Consider the following 14558-nt stretch of genomic DNA (forward strand, 5'->3'; position numbering starts at 1 on the left):
AGACGGTTTTTTCCTGAGCCCCATGCACCGCTCCCGGAGTCTCCCAAAATACCCTATCGTATCCGCTTCCACCATCGTCTCTTGCAGACCATCCCACGAATTCACAATTCGCTACGTTAAAAAAAATACTCTAACATCTCCTCTGCACCTATTTCCAAGCACCGTAAAACTGTGCCCACTCGTGTCACTGGGATAAAGGTTCTGACCATCTGCAGGATTAATGCCTCTCATCATCTTATACACCTCTATCAGGTCTTCTCTCGTCCTCCGCCCCTCCAATGGGAAATAACGTCCGAGTTCACTCAACCTGTTGTCATAAGGCATCTTCCCCAAACCAGGCAACTCCTTATAAATCTCTGCTGCACCCATTCTATGATTTCTACATACTTTCTATAGTGAGGGGACCAGAAGTGAGCAGAGTACTCCAAGAGTTGTCTGACAAACGGTCCTCTATAGCTGCAACGTTACCCTTCGGTTCCTCATCTCAATCCCGCTTTGTTGAAGACCATTGCACCGTACGTTTTCTGAAAAAAAAAGGAGTCAATTGGTGCATCAGCTTTGAGTGCTCGATGCACTCGATGCATGCTACATAATCACTCCATGCTAAATATAGCTTATTTTTTGAAAGGGGTTAGTAGAGAGCATAAAATTCTATCCTGACTTGCAGTCATATAAATTTGTTTTTATAATATAATCTTATTTCTGCATGCAAATGAATCACGTTACTTACTTCACATTGTTTCCATCTGGTTGGTCCACCCTCTTATCCTCTCCCGTATCTTATCAGATACAGTTGAATACTCTTAACATTCTCCTCCATATAAAGAACCAACCTGCGTTGTCATCATCATTAGATTCTGAAATATTGAATTTGCTACTTCAGTGATATAGATCAGGAACAGCTGTAGTCTAAGTTCTAATTTCTGCACAAACTGAATTGCCCGTTTGAATGAAAGGTTCGATGAACACTTTCTTTTTCGCATGAGATATGACATTTATTAGTGCACTCTCTGTCAATGAGTTACCCCAACTTCCAATATCGACCAGCTTGCTGTATGCGGCCTCACTGCAATCCTTCATACATCTACACTCACTATCTGATCGGCACCATTTCTATTGGTGGCATCCTCCGAGAACGAATAATATACTGTCAGAAATTATTTTCGATATGTATCCCTATTGACGTAAATCATCTTTGAATACAACCGACAATTACTTTCTTCCCGACTGCTATTTGTAGCTAACTATTTTACTCAAATTCCACTGGTGCATTTCTCATTATCCGTAAATTTGTAAATAATTAGGTAAATTCGATTATTGCGATTGCACTGCCTCAAATACAGTGAACAACAAGTGTCTTGTGCACAGTTCATACATTACAATTGTACATTTCTGCAAAGGCGCTATCCGGGAAGTTCAGAGAGTATTGTATTTAGGTTGATCAGAAAGCGAGGAGGGATGGAAAAGATCTGTGAATTATGTTTTTTTAGAGCAAGCGAGGACACTCATCCTAGTTCAGGAAATAATATCTGCAGAATGCACTGCCTTCGCAATACCCGATAGTTACTCATCCAAGCTACACAAACAGTATCTCTGAAAGAAACAACTTTACATATTTGATTTATTATTCGACACATATCAGAAAAAAAACATTTATTTTTAATATCGCAAAGTGGGTGAACACAGTTGTAAAATATTAAATTGTTCTTGGGAGTTTTCAAACGTCCTTAGCACCAAATACGGTAGAATAGCATACAAAGGAAGGGAAACAACAGTTGTCAGAACGCTACAGTGATCGTCGTGTGCGATTTGAATTTACATATTAGAAAAAAGATTTTGGCCAAGATAGTGCAGTTTGGGATTCTGATATAAAAACCCTAGAATGGATGTAGTAGGAGAATACATTTTAGCGGGGCACTATTACAGCTTGGAGTGTCATAGCTCGAAGTTCCAATTAGTGCCGTCTGTAATGAGCTTCGTGGAATGCAGTGCGTTTCACAGATTGTTCTGATCTCACCCCACAGTCCTCTAAAGATCTCAAATCAGAACACACTTTTACATCCGGTATGTGGGTATGAACAATGGCAAAATGAAAGTGAAATTGAAGCCACAATGAAATTGTTACAAAGAGAAAAAAAATGGCGAGACAACAGATAATACATACAACAGATAAAATCTCCCATAAGCACGTAAAATAAAAATAATAACAGTAACACCTACGTTGATTCGCAGGTACAGGCAAATTAATAGTAATAGCGGGAAAAAAAACAAGGCAGGTATATAAACTGAAGGAATAGGAGAATCATGAGTCAAGATGCAGATTGTTTAATTTGTTTTACACATAAGTGCAAATCATCACAGTAAGGTAAAAGACAATCACAACCGGGTGCCCTGGTAAAACGCATGGAATATTAATACTTAAATTAACTTACATGCATAGTTTTATTGGATTGTTTGACATAAAGTGACAATGTTCTGGTTGTTGAGTATATGTGGAGTGTTCTTTTAGTGGGTGTAGATGTTGATGAACCTTACTGATGGGGGAAAACCACTGGTTTTGAGTATGGTAATATTGTCATGGAATCTACTTAGCCTGCTCGTTGATGACGTGGGGAAAATAGCTCATGCCAAAACTGATTGGAGTCCTAATGATGCGACTGGGCAGTCTCCAGCGCCTTTTCGTGTATACAGTACTGTGAAAAAGCTGCCGTTTGCATATATTTATAACTAAGTTGCCTTGAATTTGGCACAATGCTCAGGCATTTTCACATATTGCACTGTTGTCCTGCCCCAAATATATCAAATGTAACTATGCATTTTGGATGATTATAAAACTATTTGCGGTATAGACCATAAGGTCTAAGATATTGGAGAAGAATAAGAAAATTTGGCCCATTGAATCTGTTCCGATATTTCGTCATGGCTGATCCAACCTCATTTCTTTCTCCGGATTCTCTTCATACCACTGTTCTGAACAATGAAGAATCTGTCATCCTGTGCCTTCGATGTACATAAAGGTTTGGCTTTTAGAGCTGCCGTGGCATAGACTTCCAGAGATTCCACACGGAAAATGAATTCCGTTCGAAAAAGGATGCCCCTCTAGTCTCCTCCACTTTAAGAAATTTTTTTTCGACATCCAGAGCTATCAGGGCCTTTCAGCATTCTATATGTTTGAATTATCTCACTCCTCATTCTACCGAAATCCAGTGAATAGTAGAAGCTTCAAACGTTCTTCAAATGACTAACCGTTCAATTCTCAACTAAATGTCCCAGACTTCGTTTCGAACCTCATCAGTTTTTCCGCAGACTTTCTAATATAAATAGGCTCAGAACTACTCACAGTGTTTCACTTGTGCTTCAGAAAAGGTCAGCACTACATCTTTGCCGTTATATTCTAGTACTCGTAAAAGTAGTGGTAGCATCGAATATGCCATACTCAGCGTAGAAGTTCAGCTTTCGGCAATGCCGCAGAGGGACTCCAAAGTTCTTTCCGCCTCAACTTATTGAATTTTATCTCAATTTAGAAAATAGACAACACTTCCATTTATTCTACTAATGTACATGACCGTACACTTTCCACCACTGTATCTTTCTGTTACGTGTTTGGCATTATCGTAATCACCGAAGTCCTTCTGCAGCCTGTCTACTTAATCAAAACTTCCTGACTCCCTCCTTATCTCCATATTGTTTGCAATATTTCCAACAAAGCAATCAATTCCATGATCTATATCTTTGAGAGTTACATTAAAAGAACTGGTTCTAACAGCGTCCTCTGTGGAAAAACATTAGTCACTTACAGCCCCGCCAAAAAAGGCTCTCTTGATTCACGATCTTTCTGACCTGTTTCTCAGTCACTGTTTTATCGATGCAAGAGTATTTCCTTTCATGCCCTTGCTGTTTCTTATGGAACCTCCTGGGAACTTGGAAAAGCCTTACCAACAGTCGAAGTACACCGCATTAACCAATTCTTCTTTGTCTATTCTGCTTGTTATTTCTTCATAAACATTCCAACAGTTTTCTCAGGCAAAATTTTCCCATGAAGAAATATTGTCACCTGTGGTCTATTTTCGCATATGACTTCAAATACCCTGAGATATCATTTTTCCTATTCGACAGCCACATCTTTCAGTTATTCATGTCGGGCTAACAGGGCTTTTTGTCCTCTTCTTTTGCCTTGCTAATGTTCTGAAGTGTGAATGACAACTGTAAATTTCTTCTCTTCCAGAACCATTGCAGAAGCTAGAGATTGTTGAATTATCATCCATAATGCTTCAAAATTTTATTTGGCCTCCTCTTTGAGATCCTTGCCTCTACACATCTGATTCATGTGACCTATCTAGTTTCAAAGCTTTCATTTTCCCAAAATCCTCTGTTCCATAAGCGTAACTTCGCACGCTTCATGCGCTCGGTCGTCTAGAGCTTGTTGCATATACTTTGCACAGTGCAGACTAATTCAAACTACTTATTTAGTTCGTCCGCTATTTCCTTAACCACTATTACTACCTTCTAACAGTATGTTCCAGCCGTTCGATATAGCCACTCTCCTCTGTTTTACACTAGGAATCTGCAGAAACTGTTGGCATAATCTTAAATAGTATTGGCTAGTTAAATTTCATATTCCATTTTAACTTGTTACTGATTTTTTTGGTGCCTTGTGTTGGTGCCTCAAATCATCGCAATCCTAGAAATTCTGACTACATTTTGCTGTATTATATGTTCGCTCTTTTATTTTTACTTCGGCTTATCCACGGTTGTGCCATCTTTCCTTTTGAATGTTTCTTCCTTTTTTTGGATGTAGATTTTCTGTGCTTTTCTAATTGATTCCAGAAAATCCAGCCATTGCTCTACTACCATCATCACTGCCAGTGTTCTCTTTCAATCAATTCTTGCCAACCTCTCTTTTATGCTTCTCCTTCTAAAACGACAGGGTGAATTTGATCACATTATGATCAATTGCCATTCAGCGTTATTTTAGTTAATCTGAGCAAGCAGTTCAGTTAGATTGCTTAATATCCAAAGAAGGGCCGTCAATTGCTTAGTGGGGTGAACCACAAGCTGTTTTAGAGAATAAAAAAAATCTCGTAAGCACTCTTGAAGTCTAGCATTATTCTGTTTATTTTTTCAATTTTCCCTCCGATGGAATCCACCAGAACTATTCTAACATTATCGGTTCGGCATGCATGTTCTATCCAATGAGTTATGCCTACATTATGCGTGTCCACCTGCACTTCTGCTACGTTCATCAATTTACTGAGTATAATGCTCTCATTGAAATATAAAACCTTCAGTCTTACATTCTCTTTTGTAGATTTTGTCTGCTGTTACGTTGCAACTGGTCCTATTATCTGAAATTTTGCCTCCTCATTGCTCATTGCCTCCGTTTTGTAATCTGACTAAATCATATTCAGTGCTATCATTTGTCTTTCATTCATTAGATCTTGCTTTGAAATATACGCAACATATAAGAAATATGCTGGATGATCTTGTTGCACCATTACAAATTAACAGCTATGATGTTGCGGCCAGCACTTAAGGTAGCTGAAGGATTATTGTAGTTGGGTGCTGAATGTCCAAAGCCACACGTTATATCGGAGGGATATGAAAGTAGGCCGAGCGTATGGTGTGGTCCACCGGTAAAGAATGGCATCAAATCTCTTGAAAGATATTACATACGATCGGAATATGTTGAATCCTTGCGCCTTGAGTGAAGAAACTGCAAGGGTAAAGCAAAGTTTTTTTTTTTGCAGGGAGGCTGACCGCAAATTACAACAGAAAATAGAAAAGGCAAATCAAAAGCGCAATGTTAAGGTAGACATGGGAGATTTTAAGAAACAGGTTGACTGGGAAAATTAAGTTGGCAATGGATCTCAAGAGAGTGAGTTTGTTGAATGCCTGAGAGATAGTCTTTTGGAACAGTTTGTTGTGTGCCTTCAAGGGGATCAGCTATACTGGAATGAGTGTTTTGTAATGACAGGAGGCGATTAGGAGGTTATGGTAAAGTAATTCTTCGGAACCCGGGATTACAATATGATTTAAGTTCAACTTGAAATCTGACAGGGAGAAAGGAAATTCTGACGTAGCAGTGTTTCAGTGGATTAAAAAGAATTACAGTGTTATGAGAGAGAATTTAGCCAAAGGAAAATGGAAGCAGCTACTGAGCCGAAAAAGCCTGTGTTTCTAGGAATTACGAGGAAGTTGCAGGACATATGTATTTCAAAAATGAAGAAATACGCAGTTGGTAAAATAGTACAACCATGGCTAACAAAAGATATCAAAGTTATTGTAAAAACAATAGAACAAAACAGACATCAAAACAAACAATAGTGGGGAAGTAAGGGACTGGGAAATTATTTTTAAAAAGCTACAGAAAGCATGGAAAATATTAGAAGCGAAAATATGAAATATGAAAGCAAGCTAGCAAACTGAATCAAAGCAGACATTAAATCTTTTTGTGGATATTAAAAATAAAAGAGAAATGCGATAGGTATAGGGCTGCTAGAAAAAGACGCAGGAGAAATAATGATGGGGCTCAAGAAGGTGGGTAATGAACAAAATGAATATTTTGCTTCAGTCTGCATGGTGGAAGGCACTAGTAGCATGCTCGATGTTGTAGTGTGTGAAGGAAGAGAATTGGGTGCAGTTGCTATTGCAAGTAAAAAGGTGCTCAAAAATCTAAAATGCATAAAGATACACAAGTCTCATAGAAGAGATACACTGCAGCCTTGAGTTCAGAAATAGCTACCGTTAGTGATTCTGGTGGCATTATTAATGATGTATCAAAAATTATTTGTTCTGTCATGGTGACAGAGAAGTGGAAATTGCTAATGTCACTGCACTCTTTAAGAGAGGACGAAGGCAGCAGATAAGAAATTGTGGACCAGTTATCCTGACTTCAGTGGTTGTGAAGCGTCAATTATTAAGGATGAATTGATGGAGTACCTGGTGTCAGAGGACAAGCTAATGCAAAATCAGCATGGATTCCTTCATGGAAAATCCTGCCTGATCAAACTGTTGTCATTCTCTGCGTAGATTGCAAGTAGTATAGATAAAGTGGATGCTGTGGATGTTGCATATTTGGCCTTTCAGAAGCACTTTAACAAGCTCCCACTCATGAGGCTGCTTACCAGTCTAAGAGCCCATCGTATTACACGGAAGATACTTAACATGGTTAGAGCATTGGCTGTTTGGTGGATGGCAGAATATAGGAAGAAATTGAACATTTTCTGGTTGGCTGGCAGTGACTAATGGTGTTCTGCATGGTCGGTGATTAGACCACTTCTTATTCTGCTGTGTATAAATGATTTAGATGATGGAATAGATTTCTGTGTGTCACGTTTGCAGATGATACGAAGATTGGTGGACGGGCATGTAACGTTACGGAAACAGAAGAACTTTGATTAAGCTAATTCACAAGGAAGTAACAAGTCAAATATAATGGAAAAAACATGGTCATGAACTTTGGTAGTAGAAATAAATGCGCAGACTATTATCTAAACGGGGAGAAAATCTAAAAAAAAATATGACAGGCAAAGGGGCTTGATCGTCCATGTGCAGACGAATCTAAAGGTTATCTTGCAATTCGAATCGGTAGTGAGATAGGCATATATCATGTTCGCATATATTTCAGGAGGTCTAGAATAAAAGAGCAAGGACATGGTTTTGAGGCTTTATGAGGCACCAGTAGGGCCTCACCTTGATCATTATGAACAGTTATGGGCCCCTCATCTTAGAAAAGATGTGCTGGCATTGGAGAGGGTCCGAAGGAGGTTCACAGCTATGACTCTGGGAATCAAAGACTCATCACCCGAGGAACGATTGATTGTTCTGTGTCTGTGCTTGTTAGAATTCAGAACGTTGAGGGATGATCTTATTGAGGCTTTTCGAATGTTGAAAAGCCTGGACATCGTAGATTTGGGAAGGATGCTGCCCCTGGCGGGAGAGTATAGGACCAGATGATAATGCCTCAGGACAGAGGGGCGCCCTTTCGAAACAGAGATGCGAAGAAATTTCTTTAGCCAAAGGGTAATGAAATTGTGAGAATTGTTCGCACATGCAGATGATGACGCCAAGTCGTTGAGTGTATTTAAGGCAGAGATTGATAAGTTCTAGATTGGACTTGGCATCAAATGCTACAGGAAGAAGGCCGGAAACTGAGATAAAGATAGAGCAAAAAAAAAGAAAAAGATCAGACATGATTGAATGGCGGATCAGACTCGATGGGCCAGATGGCTTAATTTTGATCCCATCTCTGAATGTATTATGGTCCTTTTCTCCATTGCAGTTCAAACAATTCAAATGTGCAGAGTTATTGGACCTTGTATATTCAATAGATGATTATGAACATTAATCACGCATCAACTGTTCATCAGAAATCATTTGTATAAATTCCCATTTTTAATTTATTGAATTGTGAATGTTACATACCTCGAGGATATCTTGTAATGTTCTTGTGATCATGACAGAATTGAGTATCTGGTGAGAATGATGTAATGGTCTTGTGGTGGTGGGGTGATGTATTTTCCCGCCAGTGTGAGGTCACATGATGTAATTTTCCTGCCAGTGTGAGGTCATGTGATGGTCTGATCCAACAGGTATAAAATGGGGAAACCTTGTTGTGACTCAGGAGTTTTTTGCTGGGTCGTCGTTTTCATCGTCCGTTACTCCGTTTTGCTGCTTATTTTGTTTCATGACGAGAATTTGTTTGAAGTGGAGTTTAAATTCTTACCTTAAGGTGCATTTCTTTTTCCTGCCGGCAGTTTTGAAAAACACTGGCAGTTATGTCTGATGTATCTTCGATTTAATTTTGAAATCTAAGTATTGCAGAGTGAAGTTTTACCGAAGTACATAAATCCAGAAGATCGGGTAAACTTGGTGTCCTGGACGGTAATACAGGATCGGAAATAGTAAACTGCATCCGAGATAGCCCCTATAATGTAAGAGCAGAAAGAGTTGGGCGCACTGTTATTCGCCAAGGGAAAGGACAGTTCTCTCAAGCCGTTTTTAATTCCTTCATCGTGAAGACTTCGGGGAGGCATACTTTGGCTGGAATCAGCAGTAACTTCACGTCATCGCGGAATTTGTTATTTCAGGAAAGTCTCTTATAAATGACTTTATAAATCATTTGGACTTTCGCATTTATCACTTTAAGAACTGTGTTTGCATTTATCGCTTTAAGAACTTTTCGGGTTGCCATATAACAGTTAACTTACGAAAACGTTAGTCGTTTGTTTACTTTTAATTTTTATTGAACTGAGTTTAAATAAATGTTTATTTGTTTATCTAAAAAAACAGTCTCGATTCCATATTCATTGTTGCCATATCGTAACAAGAAGAACCCTTTTAAATCGTAACTTCTGATTGAAGCCTACTTTATGTCTCGTCAATAAGACTATGCAACCCCAACCCACACCCCAGTTCCAGTGTCCAGCAGAAATCTGTCTCCGCTTATTCTGCTCCCAATTCCAGCATCCTGTTTGGCGGACACGGCGCGGCTAAGTTCAACACCTCTATCCCCAATCTTTAACTGATATCGAAATATAGGACATAGAGCTTCTTCAGTAAACAGCTAACTTAAACACCCGATAGCATTAGCAGTAACAATCACACATAGGACATTTTTGAATACAAGGGCTAGGTGGTATAGAGCTTGTCAAATATGTGCAAGTATGTTCATTAAACAGTTTTATGGAAGCTTGGTATTTCAGAGATATTGCGACCCTGGTTAAGAAAAAGAAGGTGGTGCATAACAGGCATAAGAAGCTAGAAATAAATGAGGTCCGTCACAAGTATAAGAAATGAAAATAATAAAACTTCTGGAAGAAATCACGGAAGCTAAACGTAACAGGTTTGAAGGGACTGTTTCGGTATTGTGTGGCTCTATGAACCTACTACCGGACGGAAAGTACATCAGCAGGGAAATGTGAACAAGTAAGAAAGTTGAGAGAGTCTCAGATTACTACTGCATGGTCTGCCCAAGGGAAAAGCATGAAGTCTCTGGAAGACACAAATGCAAGGCGGGAGAGGCAAAATTTAAACAGATATGGGAGCGCGTATTTTAACCAGAGAGTGGTTTCTGGGTTGAGCTTACCGAGGTTGTGGAATAAAACACATTCAATACAGGCACTGTATCGGATTTTCGATAGAATCTTGAAAATGCAATGAATGTACTGATAGTGATCTTTTTGTTGGGAGATTATATCTTGTTTAATTTCTGTTTTTCATCACGGCAGATATCTTGGGACAAAGGAATTGTTGCTCTTCATGACAATCTCGAATTCTCCAGAAGTTAGCATTCATCACCAAGGGCCTTTATTATCCGACTTTTTCGTTACTCCCTTCTGGAGGAGTACAGGAGACTGAAGAACCAAGTTAGCCTCTGCGATATGATTTCAGAATAGTCCATTATTTCATTATTATTCGTTTGCTTCAAAAAAATCTGCATATTTAGCCGTCTTATCTATTAATTAATATATATGTGATACTGATTCTAAAGAGGATTATATTTCTGTACAGTTCTATACCTGCTATCAAGTTTCTTTGTAGAACATTTGGTGTGTGCAGTAGTGAGACCAGAAGACCATAAACCATAGGACTTAGCAATTGAATTATGTCATATGACCCATTGAGTCTGCTCCACCATTTGTTTATGGTCGATCCGTCTTTCATATCGCTTCCTCAACTCCATTTTCGGCCTTTTCCTCGTAAACTTTTATGTCATGTCCAGGCAAGCAATTATCAATCTCTGCCTTAAACGCACACAGGTATCTATCCTCCTCTGCAGCTGCATATGGCAATAACTTCCACAACTTCAGCACACTTTGACTAAAGAAATTTGCCTGCATGGCAGTTTTGAAACATTGAGGCTGTACTCTTTTGTCCTAGACTCTCCAGTATGGGAAACATCCTTTTTTATATCTACTCTGTTTAGGCCTTTCAACTTTAGAAAGATGTCAAAGAGGCTCTCCCCTCCCAATCCTGTTGAATTTGATCAAGTGCAGAACCATGAAATGTTACTCGTATGATAAAGCTTTTATTCCGTCAGTGCATTCATTCCATATGTTCAGTTTCTAATACAATGCAAATGCAAATAATACAAGTTGGGAAGGAATATGAGTAATACGAGTGGTTGCATTAGATTTCAAAATGAGCATTTGGATAAAAATGACCTGGATGAAATTTGTATGTAATGTTTTGTGGACAGCGTCTCAGGCCGACACATCCTGAATACAGCCCAGGGCTGGATTAATAATTCCGTGCTGAGACTACAGAAAATTAAAGTCTTCAATGTGTAGGCGGAATAAAATTGCAGCAGTAAAACACGAATTACCATTTACATCCAGTCTGAGGGAATAACGAATGATATACGAAATTCATTGTTGAAATCAAATGGCAGGTCCACTGATAACTAGCAAAAGCAGACGAAGCTTCCTTGAAGTTGTCAAAGGGAAAAAGGGAAAATCGAGATTTCTATAAATATCCCAGTAATTTCGGGGGCACTTGGAGCGTACAGTTGAAGAGAAAATAAAGGGATCCATTCAGTTATTGACGTGCTAATGTTAAAAACCTTACAAATGCCAAAAATGGTTTATTGAACCACCACGACTCACCACCACTACCGCTCACCAAACTCATACTGAAAGCCCGCAGAACCCGTTATAATTCATCACGGATCTACTCAGTGTCAGAGATCCGACAGTTTTGGTGTTCTTCTGCTATATTATCCCTTTCGATCTCCTGAGCCCAGCGCGCTAACCCTGCTGCTGATGGCAACAGTTGCATGAGTACTTTGCACTTTCTAACCTTTCGACCTCAAGACGGTTAACAACTTACCTGTACCTTGCATCGTCGGTGTAGCTAACTTCCTGCATGTGCACTCAGCAGTCTACTGACAAGTTTAGTGTTCGTCCTGTTCCAGCTTCAATTCCTTAACATGATCCTAGAGTGTCTTCAGTTTCTCATCAGAGACTCTACTTGTCACCGTGCCTACTCACATTCCGAAAGAGCAGCATTCCCCTATCGCACTTGGCAGCCCTCTGATGTAAGTATGCAATATTAAATTATGAAAGGAAACCTAAACTAAAATAAAACCAACCGACAACCTTCTTCTCTTCTGGCCAAAACCTCCGCTTACAATTAATTTATTCCTATTAGACATCGAGCAAGTTCCATCGTCTCCTAGGGAGAAGTGATGTGCAGAAAATCTGTTCTGTCCGCGCTTACTCCTTTTGAAATCGTTCTGATGCTACACAAGGCAACGTCTCCGCAGGGACATATTTTGAACTCCACGAGCTCTCATGACTGCGTGGGCAGATTCTGCTCTAAATCCAGTTATATATATGCAAATGACACCACCGCAGTGGGCTGATTTTCAAATCAGGATGTGCCAGAGTGTGGGAGGTGAATACAGAGGTTAGTAGCTGTGTGATGACAAGAACATTTCTTTCAATGTTAACAAGGTAAAAGTTGGTGTTTGAGCTCAGAAAAGATTATATGCACATGTTCTTTTCTAAATCAGCGACATTCTGGATTTAATCTCTGAAAGCATCAAGTTAAGAGTCTTGAGCTTCATCAGAATGGTCGTCTTGTCTAACGATGTGTATGACCTGAGCAGGAATGCGCATCAGAACGATCTCATGTGTCGAAAAAAAAAAGTAGATGGTCCCACTTGAATCTTACAGATAGATGCAAGCTATGCAGTTTTAGTTATATATTTAGCTTGATCGTTATTTAGGAACAGTATATATTTTTTCTGTCCATGTGTTTATTTAATTATTCAGGCATTCCTTCATTCTATATGTTCTTCTTTTCTTTAGTTATATGCATTTACAGATTCATTGCGAAATAGGCCCTTCCAGACCATCTTCGAGCTGTATCTTCTTACAGTTCCCGACAACCCGATGTAAAGTCAGAATTGAACGAGAACTCTGATGCCCAGAACTGTGAAATCGTCACACTATCTCCTACACAAACGCGGCATCCGGCTGCTCTTCCTGTGATGGCAAGGACTGTAGTGCATTGTGGGCAGTATGTACCATATCACAGAAACTGCCCGCCACCCTCCCCTTTCTCTTACTGTCGACACTTCGCTGCTTCACAAAAGTAACCAGTGAACTTTCAAAATTTTCATTTTATCATTCCTATCGGGTAGATATTACAAAACCCTTAAAACACTTATATTAGGGCTACGGGACTGTTCTATCCGACTCTTATAGGACCGTCGCAAGGTTGTCTGGGGTATTAGGTAATTTTCCTGAACTCATAAATTACAATGTCATGGTCTTACACCTTTAATTACCTCTCGCTTTCCCTTTTACTTCCATAGTGGTTTGTTACAATGAAGCGATTGTGTATATGGCACCGTAAGAAACATTTTTGCACCGTGTGATGTAACACGTTACAATTAAAAAAAAAATCTCTCTTGAAAAACTTAATTCCCTACATTATTTATATTATCCATACCGTGGAAGCTTCACATATGGTACATTTAAATAGATTACTAACACTTAAAACACCGGCACTTTTAACGAGGGATCCCGTTTGGAATTAACCCATTGATCGCTGGCCTTCATTTTATTTAATAGATAATCGGTATGCCAAGGTATATTCCTCAACGCGATTAGTACGTATACTAAAAAGCAATATTCAATACAGAAATTATTGAATGCATTTGAGAAATCCTATTAGGATATATTTACCCTCCCCCATTCAATTATATTGTTGGTAACATCCAGAAAACATACAGTATGTTTGTTAAACCATTCCTCTTCCTCTTTCAGAAATATACACTATATTAACCGTGTCTAAATATGTCAATGTTTTGACAGCACATTTTCCATAATGAATATCACACTATTTGCTGATCATCTTAAATAAATAGACCTGCTGCTCCTTATTTTAATTCCCACCGTGTGTTTTGTGTAAGATTTATTTCTCCATAATTAGGTCAGACTTTTCAAAATCAATGACGTTTGGAAGATAGCAAACAAATAATATGCTGTTCCTTTTAATGTTCCCGAAGTCATTTTAAGATCTAATCAATGCCGCAAAGCTCTAATCTTGATATGTATTCCTCAGAAAACAATGATATCAGGTTATATTTCCTTGCAGTCAGTTGGCCATTGCTTACGTTGCCCTTATTAATTCTTTCTATTGAGTTTACTCTGCTCAAGAAGGTACAAATTTTAGTTTAACATCAGAACTTAACAACAAAATTTTTATTAATTACCAAATTCCTGAGTCCCGAGTTCGTTTCCTCACACTAGTGAAATAGTCGTTTGCTTACCCACGTCGTATATGCTTACATTAGTTCAGCTCAGCTACCCTTCAATTAAAAAAAAATCTAGACTGCTCGATATTCTCCTTTCATTCTTGTCAAATATAATTTAGATACAGATTCAGCTTCAGCTTATTGTCATTTAGAAACCACAAATGCAATGTAGGTAAAAAATGAGACAACGTTCCTCCAGAATGATATCACAAACGCACATGACAAAACAGGCTACACCAGAAAATCCACATAACGTTTCGCAATCCCAGTCAGAGTCCGGAGAGGCTGCTGC

The sequence above is a fragment of the Hypanus sabinus genome, chromosome 2, assembly GCF_030144855.1.
Source record: "Hypanus sabinus isolate sHypSab1 chromosome 2, sHypSab1.hap1, whole genome shotgun sequence".
Taxonomy (NCBI): domain Eukaryota; kingdom Metazoa; phylum Chordata; class Chondrichthyes; order Myliobatiformes; family Dasyatidae; genus Hypanus; species Hypanus sabinus.